Genomic DNA, 6,485 nt, shown 5'->3' on the forward strand with positions numbered 1-6,485 from the left:
GGGGGAAAACAATAATAGTTTAATGTCACCCTGCTCCAGTGCCCCCAGGACAGACACCCAGAGCAGGGCTCACACACCTCACCCCACCCCTCCCTTCTTCCCCCCAAACCCCTTTGTTCCCCATTTCTCTCCCTCCTTCCCCCCAGGCACAGGGGATGGGGTTTGCAGTCCCTGCACAGGCTGGTGGTTCCTCCCAGCCCTGCCCTGCTGCCCCACGGGTCCCTGCCCTGGCAGAAGGTCCTTCCCAACCCTCCCCACGAGCCCCTCAGGAGGTGCAGCCCCTCAGGAGCTGCTCCAGCTCTGCTTCTCCCCCATGGGATGCAGGGGTGCAGCTGCTACCTAGAGTAGAGTGGCAAGAGAGATGCAATAGTTCTCATTTTAGTTCTATAGGGCAGAATGGAACTTCAGAAGGTCACCCAGTGGTCCTGCCATTCTGAGATATGATAAACTTTGTCATTCCTGGGAAATACCTACTAGCCTGTTCTCAAAGGCCTTCCTCCAGCAATGGAGGCTTCATAACATCTGGAGAAAATTTATTGCAGTCTTGGCTATCTTTACCCTTAGAAATAATTTCTGAATAGCTAGATCTTGCTGTGATTTCAAAGCCCCCTCAAATCTGGCAGGTTTAGGTCTGGCTAAAAAAGATTTTGATACTGTTCCTCTCCCTCATTTCAGAGCAGTTGGGCATGAGCCTATTGCCTAACTTTCCCCTTTTATACAGAAGCTTCATTGCCATCTTTCTCCCTCCACAGGTGAAAGTCCTCAGCTCCCAAGGTACAGTTCTTCAGTTTTGAGTCCTCTGTCAGTAGCAGGATTACAAGTATTTTCCCTTAGTTAAGTTATCCTCCTTTCCTCCTACTTAGTTCATTCAGCACTTTGACCACATTTTAGGCCAGATGTGAGAAGCTCTGCAGGGCCTTTTTTACAAAAATAAATAAACAAAACAAAGAAAAAACACCTCAGCACCCTCTCCTGCTCTTTTGCAGGTCTAAAAAAAACCCAACACCCATCTCATAATCAAGCACACTTAGTCACCACAAACGAGGAGGCCAGTAACCTCTCAAAGATAAGAGCAGAATCTCTTGTAAAGGACAGAGTCCAACATCCCCTAAGCCTGTGTCTGTGCCCTGAGAGGCTCCCTCAGCCCCCTCCTTCAGCCATCCTCCCTTAGCCCTCTCCAGAGCAGTTTTATCCCCCACAGCTGTGTGCCTTCTCAGCTGCTTTCCTGCTAATGCCTTTGTTAACCCTTGCCTTGCCTGAGAAGGCCTGCAAATTCCATCCCAAATCCCTTATTCCTTAAGCACCCCGCACACAGAAAGCACATCACAAGTCCCAGAGAATCTCCCAAATACTTGGGGCCATCTCTCCTGTTTTACCCCCTCCATTCCCAATCCCACCCCAGCAGCACAGCAGCTCCCCCCTGGGAGTGCCCCAGTCACCAGTTCCCCACCTGCCTGGCACAGACCTGGGGCACCTGGGCAAAGGGGGCTGGCTCGGTGGGTGCCCTGGAGGGTCCCAGCAGCCCAGTACAGCTCCCCCTCACCCACACAGGTCTGCAGAGAGCTCCTGTCAGGTCCTGCTGCACCCAGGTCATCCCTCTCAGCCCCTCTGCTGACCCCCACAACCAAGGCCTCCAGGATCCAACACCATTTGCCAACAGCATCCAGCACAGCAGCACGAGAAGGGTCCATCATAGGCATCAGTCCCAGAAAGCAGAGTTTGTCTACAAGAAAGTTCATTTCATCTGTATTAAACTGGAAACCTTCAGGAAACTTGAGCATCAGGCAGAGCCAAGTGACAGAATCCCAACACTCTCTCCCCAAGGCCTCCCAACTCATTGTGAAAAGAACCTCTGAATTCCTCACCCACTGGTTGCTCTTTGCCATGAGTCAGAACGGTGCTGCAGTGATCTGAGATCCTCTCTGGAGCTCCCTTCACCACCAGCAAGTGACAAGATTCTGATGGATATGGATTTTTGTGGATAGACAGCTGGTACTTTTAGGTAGAGTTAAATGTTTTTTCCACCACTTTGGGATACCTTTGTCTCATCTCCTGGACAGAGCCACAGCACAATCCAATGCATTTCAGAACTCTGAGGTGTCTCCCACCACTGCTCTCTTAAGAATGTTTTCTTGGTGGGCCTGAAACACAGCACAGTTGCAGAGACCTGCAGTTCTGAACAAAGCACTCCGAGTTGCTGAGCTCTTGTCAAAGGAAGCACCACTCTGGTTCTCTGTACTATCAGCCTAATTAATCTGATTGTCAAACCACATGTGTGCAACTGTCGTTCAGTTCTGTGTCAGTGCCTCTGCTGCCAGAGCAGAGAGTGGATGTGGAGCCCGGGGTTTCCCCAGCTTCCAGGTTCTTCCCCAAGCAGTCCTTACAAGCCATACCCTTGGCTCTTCTGTCAGACAGACTGTGACCATGGCAAGCAGCTCCTCAGGGCCACTGGCAACCATGATCCCAGTGAGGAAGGTGACAACCTCCAGCCACGTGTACTCAAGGATGGGTAGAAGGATGAAGGAGACACCCAGGAACAGCCACTCCAGTGATGAGGTGGATAAAGTGCTTGATCCTCTGGAGGATTTCAACCACCCTGATATCTGCTGGAGGGACAACACAGCAAAGCACCAGCAATCTAAGTTCCTGGAGTGCACTGATGACAACTTCCTCCTCCAGATGGTAGAGGAACCAACAAGAAAAGGTGCTTTGCTGGACCTTGTTCTGGCCAACAGAGATGGGCTGGTTGATGATGTAAAACTTAATGGGAGACTGGGCTGCAGCCACCAGCGTCATCTCCCTGGACCTGTGCAAAGCCTTTGACACTGTCCCACATGACATCCTGGTATCAAAACTGGAATGGTAGGGATTTGATGGATGGACCATTTGTTGGGTAAGGAACTGGCTGGATGGTCACACTCAAAGAGTGGTGATCAACAGCTCCAGGTCCAGGTGCAGACCAACAATGAGCAGTGCTGGGACTGGTGCTACTGGACAGCTTTCTCAGGACATGGACAGTGGCACTGAGTGCACCCTCAGTGTGATGGCAACAACACCAGGGTGTGTGGGGAGGTGACAGGCTGGGGGGAAGGGGGGGCACCCGGAGGGACCGGGACAGGCTGCAGAGCTGGGCTTGTGCAAACTGCATGAAGTTCAACCAGGCCAAGTACAAGGTCCTGCTCCTGGGTCAGGGCAATTCCAAGCTCAAATACAGGCTGGGTGGAGAATGGATAGAAAACAGTCCAGGGAAGAAGGACTTGATGATGCTGGTGGATGAGAAGCTCCACATGAGCAGGCACCGTGTGCTGGAGCCCAGAAACCACCCGTGTCCTGGGCTGCAGCAAAAGCAGCATGGCCAGCAGGGCCAGGGAGGTGACTCTGCCCCTTTACTCAGCTCTCACAAGACACTACCTGGAGCACTGTGTCCAGTTCTGGAGCCCTCAACATAACAAGGACAGGGAGCTCTTGGAGAAGGTCCAAAGGAGGGCCATAAAGATGATCCAAGGGCTGGAGCAGCTCTACTATGGAGACAGGCTGGGAGAGTTGGGGTGTTCAGCCTGGAGAAGAGAAGGCTCCAGGGAGACCTTAGAGCAGCTTCCAGTGCCTGAAGGGGCTCCAGGAAAGATGGGGAGGGGCTTAGGACAAGATCTTGTAGTGAGATGACAAGGGGCAATGGCTCAAAACTGGAAGAAGGGAGATTTAGGTGAGACATCAGGAAGAAATTCTGTGCTGTGAGGGTGGTGAGAGCCTGGCCCAGGTTGCCCAGGGAAGCTGTGGCTGCCCCATCCCTGGCAGTGTTGAAGGGCAGGTTGGATGGGGCTTGGAGCAGCCTGGGCTGCTGGGAGGTGTCCCTGCCCATGCAGGGGGTTGGACTGGATGATCTTTAAGGTCCTTTCCAACACAAACCAGTCTGGGATTCTGTGATGTCTCTCTCTGAGATGTTAGCTGTTGTTATAAAGGATGTTGCTGTTGCTTGTTTCTTTATTATTATTTTTTTAGTTTCATGAGTCAATCTGAAGAAGCCAGTGGGTTTTTTTATGAGTTGACAAGTGTCACAAATATTCTGTTAACAGGAGTACTGGATGTGGGTACCTTTGTGGGTAAACTAGAAAGGACCCATTCATTTCAGTACCAGTCCACACCTCCAAACACACACTCTTCTTGACTGCCACCAGTCATACCACTCCCTGGGTGCTTTAATTTGACGTCCTCTCATCAGGCTGCTGAGCCTCCTTGCAATTTTGTGCAGTTTCCCTGTTCTTCCTGAGCTGTTCTTAGCTTCTGCAGCTCAGGCTGTTGAGCATCCCTTCATGTTGAGTGTGTTTTTAAGGCTGAAGCCTGCAGGAGCTGAGGCGATGGCACGGGAGAGACAGTTCTTCTCTTCAGAATTGAACAAGGCCAGTGCAAGTTTTTTATTTGCCTAGGGCTTCAATATTTGGACCATATTATACAAAGTTAGACTTCTGTTTGGCAATCTTTTCTGCAAAGAGCATTTCTATGTAACACTATATTTTCAATATACAATAAAAGAAACATCTTTACTTTTTAGCTGGTGAAATCTGCTGCAGAATCCAGTGACAGGCAACTGATTATGGCCTCATTAACACCTCAGTTATAACAGTTCAGTTTTGTTATTAATAACCAATCTGAAACCCAGCAAAGAATGTTTTTTTCCTTTCTCAGCTCTAAAGTTCTGTCAGTAAGTTATTTAGGGAGAAAAAAAAATCTTGTTTACAAAAGATAGTAAGATTCAGATAACAGAAACAGACACAAGTTAGTCTTGAAATCCCATTTGCCTAATCTTGGCAAGTTCCTGTGCACCACAAGTGATAACCCTTGAGAATCAAAGCTTCGACTTGAAGAAGAATAAACCTTTAGAAACTTCAGTTTAACTTCTTTGTTTTTCAAAACCACACCTCTGTTTGATCTTCTTGATGAGTGAAGTGCTGAGCACTTATGAAATAAAGTCATGCTGGAGAGCTGAGGAAACTATGTGGAATTGTATCTTTCCCGAAGATACATTGGTAAATTCAAACTGACCACAGTCAGAACTTTGCTGAAGTTCAGTACCTTTGGGAGCTTAAACTTCTTTGTATATAAGTACAGGAAGCATCTGACATTTTAAGATGGGAAAGTGCTTAAAGAAATAAATCATATCCCTACAAAGGAATGTATACATAACAGGAAATGGGTTGTGTATAATATACAGAGATCCACAAGACAATGTATTGGATGCACATCTTTATATGACACACAGACAGGAAGGGAAATGAGCAACATTTTGAATTATGAACTAGCCAAAGGCCTCTGAAGAAAAGACTATAAGAACTGTATAGCTCTAGAGAATACAGCAACATTTACTTAATACATCTTAATTGAAATCAGAATTCAATAGTTTCCTTAAATCTTTATACTACTCTATAAAAGAAATCTTATCATATCATATCTTACTGTACCTTTTACATAATTCTTAAAATACTACTCTGAAAAGTGGCTCTTCAAGTGCAGTTTGTTGTGACTAATTCCATTTTAGTTTTGTTTAATTTTCCAGCAAAAGCTGCTTTTATCATTTTCCTGCAAATGCCAGTTCTGCTGACCCACCCGGGCTTATGACATTCAAAGATCTTTCAGGTTCATGCATCTTTAGTAAAACAGATTTTACAGATTAAATTAAGAATCGTGCTGATAATACAAAGGCAAGTTCAGTGAGCAGCTTGCTCCCTTACAGCTGTATTGGCTGTGTGTTGTAAAAGAATAGTAAAGATGTAATTCTTGTCAGAAGATTGACCAGATGTGAGCAGGACAGAGACAGGAAACTGTTCTGTTTCAATGAAAAGCCATTACTCCATTTTAATGTACTTTCTTTTCTGAATGTAACTGGTTCCAAGGCCAGGAAGGCCTTTGAACAGCCTGACAAATATGTTGCTAACCTGGGGACCTCCAGCTCTATCAGGAAAGAAGCCAACAAGCTGTGCAACTGGTGTCTGGGGTGGCTCGTTGCTATCTTATCCACCAGCACATGGGGCTCTTGGGCTGTGGGAGGGATGGAGACACAGCCCCAGCGTGGGATCACCCATCAAGTCCAGGCTCCTGACAGGGACATGGTCACACTGGGCCACAGATCCCAGGTGGAGGAAGTGTGGGCTGCTGTGGGGAGCAGGAGGTGATGACACCCCCAGGCTCTCGGGACTGCACAGAACTGCTGCTTTTCCCTGCCCCTGTGCAGCGTGAGGGGCTGGGGGGGCTGCAGCCCTGGGGTACGTAAGGGGGGGGAAAGGAAGGTGGGGCCATTTAGACCCCAGAAAATCTGTCTGTTTAATAATCTTTTCAAAGGATATTATCAATTCATAGGATCACAGGATCACTCTGGTCAGAAACGACCTTCAAGATCATCAAGTCCAACCACCACCCCAACTCTGACACATCCACCACTAAACCCAGTCCCCTGGCACCACATCTGTCTCCTTAGATATCTCCAGGGATGG

This window comes from Chaetura pelagica, unplaced genomic scaffold (genome assembly GCF_000747805.2).
Source record: "Chaetura pelagica isolate M959 unplaced genomic scaffold, ChaPel_1.0 scaffold471, whole genome shotgun sequence".
Classification (NCBI taxonomy): Eukaryota; Metazoa; Chordata; class Aves; order Apodiformes; family Apodidae; genus Chaetura; species Chaetura pelagica.